The sequence below is a fragment of the Coregonus clupeaformis genome, chromosome 14 (assembly GCF_020615455.1).
Source record: "Coregonus clupeaformis isolate EN_2021a chromosome 14, ASM2061545v1, whole genome shotgun sequence".
Lineage (NCBI taxonomy): Eukaryota > Metazoa > Chordata > Actinopteri > Salmoniformes > Salmonidae > Coregonus > Coregonus clupeaformis.
Genome location: NC_059205.1, coordinates 34,727,822 through 34,741,506, shown reverse-complemented (window position 1 = coordinate 34,741,506; position 13,685 = coordinate 34,727,822). Strand labels below are relative to the sequence as shown.

Here is a 13,685-nt window from a genome sequence, read left to right as displayed (position 1 = left end):
CTCCTGAGGAATACAATTCTTGATAAGAAAGTGAGGTGGTCAAAGGCTAATAATGAGAATATGTGTGAGGCAATTCTCACAGAACTCAAGACAAGGATCAAAGAATCAGAACACAGATGATCTAATGGTGGAAGCTCTCACACTAGTGATTAACAATGCTGATTACAGCAACCTGTTGAGAGGTATTCTGAAGAGGCTGCAATATAATATCATAGGAAAACGTCATCTTGTCACTTTTTTGCAAAAAGTTAAGCATCAACCAATTGATGCTTAAGTCAATTGGCCATGGTCCCAGCAGGCAATGCGGTGCCAAAGGGAAAAGATGAGTGTCACATGGTTGAAGTTTATGTCAATACATTGCAGTCATTGGGAAAATATTACTCTAATGTCAATACATTGCAATGGGGGAAAAGAATCTCATAAGATTGATGCTTATGTCAATACATTCCAGTCAATTGGTAAAGATGAGTGTCACAGGGTTGACACTGTCAATTCAATTGCAGTCAATGGAAAAAAGTGTGTCAACCAATTGACACGTCAATAGATTGCAGTCAATGGGAAGATATGAGTCAAACCCTTGATGCTTATGTCAAAACGTTGGATTCAATGAGAAAAGATGTGTCACAGGGTTGATGCTAATGTCAATACAGTGCAGTAAATGGGAAAATAATTTTATTATTTAGAATTTTACAGTTAGGGCTAATAACTTGAAAAGTAGCTTGTATCGTGAATTCAATTATGTTTGAATGCTCATCAATCATCCTTAACTACAATGCCTTCAGAAAGTATTCATACCCCTTATTCCACATTTAGTTGTGTTACGGCCTGAATACAAAATTGATAAAAAACAAAAAACAAGTATCACCCATCAACACACAATACCCCATAATGACAAAGTGAGAACATGTTTTTAGAAATTGTTGCTAATTTATTGAAAATGAAATACAAAAATATCTCATTTACATAAGTGTCATGTTAGAATTCCCTTTGGCAGCAATTACACCTGTGAGTCTTTCTGGGTAAGTCTCTAAGTGCTTTGCACACCTGGATTGTACAATATTTGCACATTATTCTTTAAAAGATTCTTCAAGCTCTGTCAAGTTGGTTGTTGCTAGACAGCCATTTTCCGGTCTTGCCATAGCTTTTCAAGCTGATTTAAGTCAAAACTGTAACTAGGCCACTCAGGAACATTCAATGTCATAAAGTAGAGGAGCTCAGGGCAAGGATCTCCTTCCAGAGAGACATCAGGGACTGTAACATACTCGGTTTCACGGAATCATGGCTCTCTTCGGATATACTGTCCCCGTCCATACAGCCAGCTGGGTTGCTAAAATCGCCACTGGATGGTTATTATAAAGGCGTTTCCACTGCAATTTCTCACATAATTAATGTAACCGACACAAAAAGATCCCATCATATCAAACAAACAAATTGTCTGTCGGCATTTAGAAAATTGTACCGGCATATCCTATTTCCATCAGCCCGGTCGTGACTTTTTCATACATTGGGTAATTCATCTGCATGAAATGGTTGGATGGAAACCTGGTTAGTGACACAAAATCTCAATATATCCATGCTGTAACACAACAAAATGTAAAAAAAAGTCAAGGGGTGTGAATAATTTCTGAAGGCACCGTATATTATTGAAAAGTTTATAACCCTGAAAAAATTGTCTTTCAACTCTTCAAATTCAGGGCATGAGACCCTTCTCATATTGTCACTCTTTTAAAAAATGTACCGTTCCTGACAAGATGCGCGTCTCACTTCGCACTAGCAACTTTTTTCATTTGGCAAAATATAATTTTCTACTTTATTATTTAAATTATTTATTATCAATCAATCAATCAATCAATTTTATTTTATATAGCCCTTCTTACATCAGCTAATATCTCGAAGTGCTGTACAGAAACCCAGCCTAAAACCCCAAACAGCTAGTAATGCAGGTGTAGAAGCACGGTGGCTAGGAAAAACTCCCTAGAAAGGCAAAACCTAGGAAGAAACCTAGAGAGGAACCAGGCTATGAGGGGTGGCCAGTCCTCTTCTGGCTGTGCCGGGTGGAGATTATAACAGAACCATGCCAAGATGTTCAAAAATGTTCATAAGTGACAAGCATGGTCAAATAATAATCAGGAATAAATCTCAGTTGGCTTTTCATAGCCGATCATTAGAGTTTAAAACAGCAGGTCTGGGACAGGTAGGGGTTCCATAACCGCAGGCAGAACAGTTTAAACTGGAATAGCAGCAAGGCCAGGCGGACTGGGGACAGCAAGGAGTCACCACGGCCGGTAGTCCCGACGTATGGTCCTAGGGCTCAGGTCTCTCAGTTGGCTTTTCATAGCCGATCATTTAGAGTTGAAAACAGCAGGTCTGGGACAGGTAGGGGTTTCGTAGCCGCAGGCAGAACAGTTGAAACTGGAATAGCAGCAAGGCCAGGCGGACTGGGGACAGCAAGGTGTCATCATGCCCGGTAGTCCTGACGTATGGTCCTAGGGCTCAGGTTCTCAGAGAGAAAGAGAGAACGAGAGAATTAGAGAGAGCATACTTAAATTCACACAGGACACTGGATAAGACAGGAGAAGTACTCCAGGTATAACCAACTAACCCCAGCCCCCGACACATAAACTACTGCAGCATAAATACTGGAGGCTGAGACAGGAGCGGTCCCGGAGACACTGTGGCCCCATCCGAAGAAACCCCGGACAGGGCCAAACAGGAAGGATATAACCCCACCCACTCCGCCAAAGCACAGCCCCCGCACCACTAGAGGGATATCCCCAACCACCAACTTACAATCCTGAGACAAGGCCGAGTATAGCCCACAGAGGTCTCCACCACAGCACAAACCAAGGGGGGGGGCGCCAACCCAGACAGGAAGATCACGTCAGTAACTCAACCCACTCAAGTGACGCACCCCTCCCAGGGACGGCATGAAAGAGCACCAGCAAGCCAGTGACTCAGCCCCTGCAACAGGGTTAGAGGCAGAGAACCCCAGTGGAGAGGGGAACCGGCCTGGCAGAGACATGTTATATATTCCATTATATTCTTACTATAAAATAGGTGTCTTGACTGTCATAAGGGCATGGGAATATAAGAGTGTATTTTCTGCTAAATTAACATACAAGGGCAAGGTTATGGCATTGCAAATCACCAGCGGGCCCCTCAAGGGGGTATAGAGACAGACACAGCTGTACATTGCTTTATAAAATAAGCGACACCAGCTCAGACCAATTCCAGGATTTAATTAAATCATATAATATATATCATATTATATATACATTTGCCATGTTTTATAGTGTAAGAGAATGAATTTTCTTTGGTATTTGGTACATTGGGGGGCCCCCTACACCTGACCATGTGAAATTAACTTTTCACATTGATAACTTGCTTCCATAGAAAAGCATTACCTACAGCCCTCACATAACCATGACACCCCTGTAGACTGCGATTGAGCTAGCTAACTGTCCTTCAACACAACCCATTGTGATCTTATAGGGATGCCCTGTGTTGATTTTCAGCTTCCTGTGGCAACAGGAAGTAGCTTAATAGTCCTTCATTCTCTCCCAGCAGTTACAAATCCACTGTAGAACGTTCAATTCTTAACATGAAACGCAGGGCATTGTTAAAGAGTGTCCCCGGAAGGCCGTACATTGAATTCCAGCAGGAAGTGACTTAATTGGGGGTCATAGGGGCGGTTTCCAAAGGGTTAAAAAGGTTAGATCTTCCCAAATTGTACATAATTTGTGACTGGGGCACTGTCATGACCCGGCATATGAAATGTGAAGTCAATCAACCCATAAGCATTTTTTTTACCTCCATTGGATTAAATGGTCTTGAAGTTCTAGAAACTAAGAGCCTCGTTAGAATGAATTCTGAAGACGATATTGGTTGAAAAAAAAAATGACTTGAAACTGTCTGTGTCTGTCTGTCTACATGTCTGTCTACCTGCCTGTCTACCTGCCTGTCTGCCTGCGAGTGGATACGTCTATCTGTGAGTCTTTCACCAATTTACCCATTGTAGCTGTATCACCAACTTCTTTGGCCTTGAATGCAATGTATTGACTTATGGGTCAATGCCCTTGACACATATCTATGCATCAATATCCTGTCTGTGGAGGTGGGAGAGAGGAGGGAAAGAGAGGAAGTAGAGGGAGAGATAGATGAGAGGAGTGGGAAGGAGGGAAAGAAGGAAGGAGAGAGAATGGAGGGGGGAGGAGGGAGGAGGGAGAGAGGGTAGGGGGAGAGTGAGGGGAGAGAGGGAGAGGGTGAAGGTGGGAGAGATAGCCTAACCCTTATCCTAACCCTAAACTTACCATAAACCTAACCGTAACCTTAGCAAGCACTTGCTTATCAACAGATAGTTGAGTCAGCTAAATGACTAAAATGTCAAATGTAAAATAGTTTGTTGATAGTATGACCATCTGTAGAGCATCTACAGATGGACTATCCAAATAAAGTGTGACCCAGTATGGTATGGCATTGTACTTATGTATTTTAGTGGTACTGCGTGGCTTAGTTAGTAAGCACATGGCACTAGCAACACCAGAGTTGTGGGTTTGATTCCAACAGGGTCACATAGACAAATGTATGGACTCACGGTTGTCACTTCGGATAAAAGTGTCTGCTACTAAATTGGCATGCATTACCCTATTGGCAAATGCAATTTTAGCAAAGCAGGGTGAAACCCCCCCACACCCCATCAAAACCCACGCAGCAACTGAATTTTGGATACATGTTTACTGTATATGGGATGCATTACATACAGTACATCTCTTATCTTTCAATAGATTTTTTCCAACTTTCTGTGAAGTAAAATCATAAGTCATCATCATAATAGTACATTACAGCATATACAGTGGCTTGCGAAAGTATTCACCCCCCTTGGCATTTTTCCTATTTTGTTGCCTTACAACCTGGAATTAAAATATTTTTGGGGGAGGGTTTGTATCATTTGATTTACACATCATGCCTACCACTTTGAAGATGCAAAATCATTTTTTTTGTGAAACAAACAATAAATAAGACAATAAAAACAGAAAACTTGAGCATGCATAACTATTCACCCCCCCGACATAGCCCTTTCCTTGATGGTGGAAAAGCTCAATTTTAGTCTCATCTAACCAGAGTACCTTCTTCCATATGTTTGGGGAGTCTCCCACATGCCTTTTGTTTGCATATTTTTTTCTTTAAGCAAAGGCTTTTTTCTGGCCACTCTTCCGTAAAGCCCAGCTCTGTGGAGTGTAAGGCTTAAAGTAGTCCTATGGACAGATACTCCATTCTCCGCTGTGGAGCTTTGCAGCTCCTTCAGGGTTATCTTTGGTCTCTTTGTTGCCTCTCTGATTAATGTCCTCCTTGCCTGGTCCGTGAGCTTTGGTGGGCGGCCCTCTCTTGGCAGGTTTGTTGTGGTGCCATATTCTTTCAATTTAATGGTGCTCCGTGGGATGTTCAAAGTTTCTGATATTTTTTATAACCCAACCCTGATCTGTACTTCTCCACAACTTTGTCCCTGACCTGTTTGGAGAGCTCCTTGGTCTTCATGGTGCCGCTTGCTTGGTGGTGCCCCTTGCTTAGTGCTGTTGCAGACTCTGGGGCCTTTCAGAACAGGTGTATATATACTGAGATCATGTGACAGATCATGTGACACTTAGATTGCACACAGGTGGACTTTATTTAACTAATTATGTGACTTCTGAAGGTAATTGGTTGCACCAGATCTTATTTAGGGGCTTCATAGCAAAGGGGGTGAATACATATGCACACACCACTTTTCCGTTATTTATTTTTTAGAATTTTTTGAAACAAGTTATTTCTTTCATTTCACTTCACCAATTTGGACCATTTTGTGTATGTCCATTACATGAAATCCAAATAAAAATCAATTTAAATTGCAGGTTGTAATGCAACAAAATAGGAAAAACGCCAAGGGTGATGAACACTTTTGCAAGGCACTGTATCATACTTTATATGATTATACTTTACAAACAAATGTTAATCACGCAGTTCCAAAAAATCTGTAGCAGACAAGCCAATTTAAAATCTATACGTTTTTATTAAGTTAAGTTATTATCAATTAAGAGCAGTCGGATTAAGGCCTGGCGCCACAGGTTAAAATTACATTTTTGCATTTACTTATAAATCTAGATTTTTTTGTTGTATTTTGGTCCATTAATATGATTATTTTCAAAAAGTAAAAATAAACATTTCTAAAAGTTGACATACATAATCTTAGTCAATCGAAAATGTGCTTAGAGTTTGGAAACAACTGCCTTTTTGATGATTGGTTTTGAGTTTTGTACAAAGCGTTGTGAAAATTGCACCAAAGCCATTCAAATAAAACGGTAAATCTATCTGTTTCTGTGAGGGAGTGGGGACACCTTGTGGTCACAGGGCGAGAGTGTTTCCCCGAAATGACACACTATTCCATATGTAGTGCACTACTTTCGATCAGGGTCCATAGGACTGGTCAAAAGTAGTGCAGTAGTATATAGTGAATATGGTACCATTTCGGACGGACCCATTGTGGTCGCAGGGAGAGAGAGTCAACTCAGAGGAAATCAGTTGTGTGTGTGGGGGTATTCTCTATGCGTAACGCACATAGAGCTGTGCATTCACATGGCATAGAAGAGTATGTTCGCTAGACAGTATGTATACAGTATATAAACAGTATATTGTTTGCAGGTGAGGTCTCATGACTTACTCCAGATGACACAATGACAAAGAAGAGTCTTTATAAATCCTAAACCCAGGATAGACTGGTTCAGTGAATGTGGTGTAGTATGTGTGGATGTGATTTAGTTCACCAGAGGAGGACACACTATAAAAGGACAAAGTACCAGCTGGCCAGTCCAGATACACACCAACTCTGTGGGAAACACAGCCAGGGATGGGGCTTCTAGGGAGTCCAGCATGGTAAAAGTAATAACCATTATCAGAGCAGTACAAACTCCAGGACATCCTATTAGCTCCAATCCTGCTGTCCCACCCCTCACTCTTCCTACTAATTCCTTTGTACACCACACCAATGACAGTGTTACCACTATGCCACTCCACCTCCCAGTAAAAGCGAGACCTAGATAAGCTTTCTCTGCAGAGAACTTGGGGATGATAGTCAAATCTGTCTAGATGGTCTTCATAATGCTCCTCCCCTTCCACCCATGTCACCTTCCTGTTCCCCTCAGACAGTAACAGGTTTGGGTTTGTGGTGTTTGGGTCCAGGGTGAGCTGACAGGCATCTGTGAACAATTTTAATACTCATATTGTCATTTGTAATAGTGCAGTCATGTTTGAAAGTAGACTTCTAACTCTGATTATGTAATGATTACATCATAACACATGCCTGATTTAGCAAGTGGCCAGTCGGGGCTTCTATGTTGTATGTCACTTCATGGGTTTAAGTTCTGAATATGCAGTTGATTACAATTAAAGGGACTTACATATTTTCGGCCCTGATTTCAGCATGCACTCTCCACCATGATCCACACTGTAGGATAAACAAGTTGTTGAGTGACAAATTCCTAATAGAGCAGCAAACATTTAGACCAGGGGAGAATGATTGCCCCCTCTCATTGAGGATTTCAAGTTCAAGGCCGACTGGTGTACTGCAGGCATGTTTTCAGAAAGCAAGATCCCCCATTATAGTCAATGGGAGTATGGCGAGCTTCGCAATCAATATTCGTGGATATAAAAACATAATAATTCTGAAGACAATCATGGTACCAATACTTGCTCCTATTTCACCAGAAGTATGTCCTTGAACCGATTACTTTAAAACCACACACAGACGATGATAAGGATAATTTAGTTGCTAATGGAAGCCTGCAGTACCCTGGTCGGCCTTTAACTTAAGATACTCAGTGAGAGGGGGCAGCACTGAGCTAGCCTGCAACGTAACTTCCTAGAGTAGCTCAAACTACGCATGCAATGTTTAAAAAACCTCCTCCATGTAGCAATATGGCGACACGCCAAAACAAGACTTCCTGATCTTCAAATACGCCACATAGGAAACAATGGGGTGACGTCATCGATGGCTTTGTTCATATTTTTTACATTCTATGATTTACACCTACAGTGGGGCAAAAAAGTATTTAGTCAGCCACCAATTGTGCAAGTTCTCCCACTTAAAAAGATGAGAGAGGCCTGTCATTTTCATCATAGGTACACGTCAACTATGACAGACAAATTGAGGAAAAAAAACCAGAAAATCACATTGTAGGATTTTTAATGAATTTATTTGCAAATTATGGTGGAAAATAAGTATTTGGTCACCTACAAACAAGCAAGATTTCTGGCTCTCACAGACCTGTAACTTCTTCTTTAAGAGGCTCCTCTGTCCTCCACTCGTTACCTGTATTAATGGCACCTGTTTGAACTTGTTATCAGTATAAAAGACACCTGTCCACAACCTCAAACAGTCACACTCCAAACTCCACTATGGCCAAGACCAAAGAGCTGTCAAAGGACACCAGAAACAAAATTGTAGACCTGCACCAGGCTGGGAAGTCTGAATCTGCAATAGGTAAGCAGCTTGGTTTGAAGAAATCAACTGTGGGAGCAATTATTAGGAAATGGAAGACATACAAGACCACTGATAATCTCCCTCGATCTGGGGCTCCACGCAAGATCTCACCCCGTGGGGTCAAAATGATCACAAGAACGGTGAGCAAAAATCCCAGAACCACACGGGGGACCTAGTGAATGACCTGCAGAGAGCTGGGACCAAAGTAACAAAGCCTACCATCAGTAACACACTACGCCGCCAGGGACTCAAATCCTGCAGTGCGAGACGTGTCCCCCTGCTTAAGCCAGTACATGTCCAGGCCCGTCTGAAGTTTGCTAGAGTGCATTTGGATGATCCAGAAGAGGATTGGGAGAATGTCATATAGTCAGATGAAACCAAAATAGAACTTTTTGGTAAAAACTCAACTCGTCGTGTTTGGAGGACAAAGAATGCTGAGTTGCATCCAAAGAACACCATACCTACTGTGAAGCATGGGGGTGGAAACATCATGCATTGGGGCTGTTTTTCTGCAAAGGGACCAGGACGACTGATCCGTGTAAAGGAAAGAAAGAATGGGGCCATGTATCGTGAGAATTTGAGTGAAAACCTCATTCCATCAGCAAGGGCATTGAAGATGAAACGTGGCTGGGTCTTTCAGCATGACAATGATCCCAAACACACCGCCCGGGCAACAAAGGAGTGGCTTCGTAAGAAGCATTTCAAGGTCCTGGAGTGGCCTAGCCAGTCTCCAGATCTCAACCCCATAGAAAATCTTTGGAGGGAGTTGAAAGTCTGTGTTGCCCAGCGACAGCCCCAAAACATCATTGCTCTAGAGGAGATCTGCATGGAGGAATGGGCCAAAATACCAGCAACAGTGTGTGAAAACCTTGTGAAGACTTACAGAAAACGTTTGACCTGTGTCATTGCCAACAAAGGGTATATAACAAAGTATTGAGAAACTTTTGTTATTGACCAAATACTTATTTTCCACCATAATTTGCAAATAAACTTATTTTTTTTCCTCATTTTGTCTGTCATAGTTGACGTGTACCTATGATGAAAATGACAGGCCTCTCTCATCTTTTTAAGTGGGAGAACTTGCACAATTGGTGGCTGACTAAATACTTTTTTTCCCCACTGTATATGACATCACAGGACATCTGTATTCTTATTACTTACTTCACCTTCTTCTGTTTATATGTGGGATCCATGAGAGCAGTTGAAAGTAGTCCCTCTGCAGAGTCTCCTGGATGATTTCAACAACGGTCATCAAAATTGATAAAAGGTCAAAAATACAGTTCTGATAAATGTAACAGCTGCATAATGGCGTAAGATACTCAACTCTTCTTGAATTAAAAAAAAACAGCAAATATTTATTTTTATTGCAAATAAACAATTGTATAATAAGAGACAGAAAATCAATGGAATCCAGACATTTTGGTGGGAATTCAGGTATTCAATGGAATGTCAAATATCACGGAATGTCAAATATTTTCTTAGAAATTATACATGCCAACGTTTTTAAACCACATATGGCTCTTTTATATGTTTTGTTATTATATTGATTGAATTATAACATTTGGAAATAACAATTAATCATAAATTAGCATGACATTTCTCTCTATCCAACAAGCTCTTTCTAAGGTACCGCCTCAAAGAGAACTTGTAACCACCCCCTCACAATCTCCCAGTGTGGTAATAATATATGCCATTTAGCAGATGGTGATTCTAATGATTGGTCACCACAGATGGTTTGTTTACAGTACATAGCATGTCAGGATAACTAATGTGGCAGCTTAGGATAATTAACGTGTCATGTTAGGATAATTTACATGGCAGGTTAGGTGAATTAGCGTGGGCGGTAAGGAGAACTAACGCAGCAGGTTAGGTGAATTAACATAGCGGTTTAGGAGAAGGAGGTTAAAGTTAGGAAAAGGGTTAGGGTTAGGCTTAGCTACAACGCTACAGTTGTCAACAACTGTTGTCCCCAACGCCACCGCTAGATGGCGCTGTAGGCCTACTCTATCTAGCCACAACGGTATAAACATAAAAAACTAGGGGTGTGCTGATATGGACAATTTTCTGGATACCGTTGTGAAGTATTATTTTTTATTATCTGATCGGGAAAAAAGTAATATTCGGGTGCCAGCACGCATCTTTCTCATGTCAGTCAGTCGTGTGAGGTTCTACATGGTCTAAATAACTAAACTGGCTGTCTGTAAAGAGAAGGATATGATTATGAATACGAGTATGCCCCAGAGCGAGACATCTCACTGGCAAAACATGTCTGGTCGGGGTAAGGCGGGTGGGGCGAGCGGGGAGGGGACAATAGGTAGACTAGAGCTAGCTGTTCCCTCTCTCGTGTGAGAAACAGTGAGCTCGCGTGGGAAAGCATGAACACCCACTTACACAGACAGGAACCTGAATTTCTTTTGGTACTTTTTACCCCTTTTTCGTGATATCCAATTAGCAGTTACAGTCCTGTCCCATCGCTGCAACTCCCGTACGGACTTGGGAGAGGCGAAGGTCGAGAGCCATGCATCCTCCGAAACACGACCCTACCAAACTGCACTGCTTCTTGACACACTGCTCGCTTAACCCGGAAGCCAGCCGCACCAATGTGTCGGAGGAAACACCGTACAACTGTCGACCAAAGTCAGCGCGCATGCACCCGGCCCGCCACAAGGAGTCTCTAGAGCGAGATGGGACAAGGACATCCCGGCCAGCCAAACCCTCCCCTAACCCGGACGACACTGGGCCAATTGTGTGCCACCTCATGCAACACAGCCTGGGATCGAACCCGGGTCTGTAGTGATGCCTCTAGCTCTGCGATGCAGTGCCTTAGACCGCTGCGCCACTCGGGAGGCCCGGAACCTTGAATTTTTTGTTGGTAAATGGCTTGAGTTCATCTTAATTTATTTACCATCTTTGATTAGGCTACTTATTCATGATTGAAGTGATGCAGAATATTAAAAACAAGGCAGAAATGTTTTGTACCAAAATAGCACCCACCTATTGTGAACATCAACATACCGTAGATCGCTCTAGAATTAACCAATGCATATTTATTTGAAATTAGGGAAAGATATACTTTTTTTGCAATTGACCTAGATATGTGGATTTTTCGTGTCGGCTTTCTTTTCTGACATGTAAATTTGTTTACATTATAACATCAACAATTTCCTATCCCACGAAGGGTAACAGTTACTGTAAGTAAACCGTTTGTCTTCTTTTGTCATGTAGTTGTGGTGTCAGTGCATTTAAAGACCAACTGAACCAAAATAGAAAATTCTCCTTTTGAAAGCGGCCTATGTGGCATCGATTTGAGACAGAAACATTTATTCTAGTGAAAAATGTACTACAAAGTGTAAATAGGATAATTTTGGTCATAAAGTCATTCTTGTTCAAAACAGATTTGTGAGATGATAGGAAAAAATAGCATGTCACGGAATTAAGGATATTCAACAGTTTTCCTTGGGTGTTTTTAATCCTGCCCACTTGCCCACAGCTGGCAGCACCCAAGTAATCATCAATTCGGAGCACAGCTGCACGCAACCCGATCATAATGCCATAAATTTGGTTTGACTTTGGAGTGTGCAACACCCAAACTCAAATCTTATTTCTAACGCCTTGATCACACCGACAGCGTCATTGCGCAAAATGGTACGCAGCATCATCTGGATACAGTAAATGTGCAACAAAAGTTCAACAGTCACCTTCTGCTACCATTTCTGTCAAGCCGTCTACGCATACAGTTTGACGCATACGTTCGATAAATCCAACGTATGCACCACACAGAACGCACTGCAACTGCCTTTGCAACGCAATGCTGCAAGGAAAACGCAGCATTCCATTGGAAATGAATGTACTTCTGGTGTACCAAAACACAATGACGCCGTCGGTGTGATCGAGGCGTAAGGCCATTTTGGGAAAACTGCCATTTTATCTACACTCTTCTAGCTCGAAATGAAAACACTTACAAGCCCAGTCCCGAAATGTAGTACTGAACATGGCCAACCTACAACTCCTGTACCTGGTGTCCCTAGAGGACAATAGATGAACAGATTGTTGAGACCTGTAGTTTCTTGTCACCCAATGCTTTATGTCAGGAAGCATGTTGTTTTACTTAAAGTATTTTTGTAACTGTAATGGCCCTGTAATTTCACTTATTGCACTATAATGTTTTCCTGTTCCTTACTGACGTGTTGCTTTTATATAGATTAATCTTTGTCTGGATGATGTTATGTGCTGTTTGTCTGATCACATTTTAGGTTAAATTTATGCAGATACAGAAAATCCTAAACTGTTCACAAACCTTCTCTCAACATTGTATACCAATTCCCTTCCATTTCCATTTGAGTCATTTATCAGATACCCTTCCCTCTTCCTCTCATATCTGAAGTAGGCTAGTAGCTTTTAATACTATTCATACCCTACAGGTAGGTATTCACTCTTTCTGCTCTGTCCTTCTATTTAATCTGAGATACTCACTTTATTCACTCCTGTCTGGTTTGAAGATTGTTACGTTGTCTCAAAATGGATCCTGTACAAACACCTTCTACTGTTGCATTTACAACCAAGAACAAACCCTTTTAAAATAGCAGGAGGTGGAGTCGCACTACTAGATTTATGTTTAACTAATCATTATACAACATCATGATATCATCATGATATAAAAATCTGATGCCTGGTTACACAGTCGACATGGCACTCAACCTTTGGTTGAAGCCATGCAACATCTGCAATGTAGTCGGCCTGGAACGCAGCCAAAGACCGTTACACAAGAACTAGAATAATATGATACAGGGCGTGGAACCTCTACTCCGAAAAGACTCTCAGACAAGTGATAAGAAAAACTGATACAGTACACAAAAACAAGTGTCTTAATAATTATTCCGGTTCCGGTGGCATGCTTTTAAACACTTGGCTTTCTCATGGCTTTCTTTTGCAAAATAATTATGAATTAACACTTATTTTCAAATAATTGTCAACATATAACATCACATTATGGTGTGAGACGTTCACTGTAGTACAAGGAACAATAGCAGGTCTGTTTCACTCCAGTAGCTGGCATATTCTCTCCGTTCACAATTCACCTGTGGGAACATGGTGGCTCAACACCCGACAACACAAAGAGTTGGCCACTACTAGCCGAGAAATTGTTTGTGAGGAAATTACTTCTGCCCTCGAC

The 13,685-nt window shown here is 41.6% G+C and overlaps 1 long non-coding RNA gene across 1 annotated transcript; it reads right to left on the bottom strand.

Moving 5' to 3' along the window:
* Positions 1-6,026: 6,026 nt before the first annotated feature.
* On the bottom strand, positions 6,027-13,061 carry LOC121581519. The gene is made up of 4 exons (XR_006003215.2): positions 12,986-13,061; positions 9,674-9,740; positions 7,431-7,477; positions 6,027-7,229 (listed from the first exon to the last, which is right to left on the bottom strand). It is a non-coding gene; the product is annotated as an uncharacterized LOC121581519 (long non-coding RNA).
* Between the last annotated feature and the right edge of the window lie 624 nt (positions 13,062-13,685).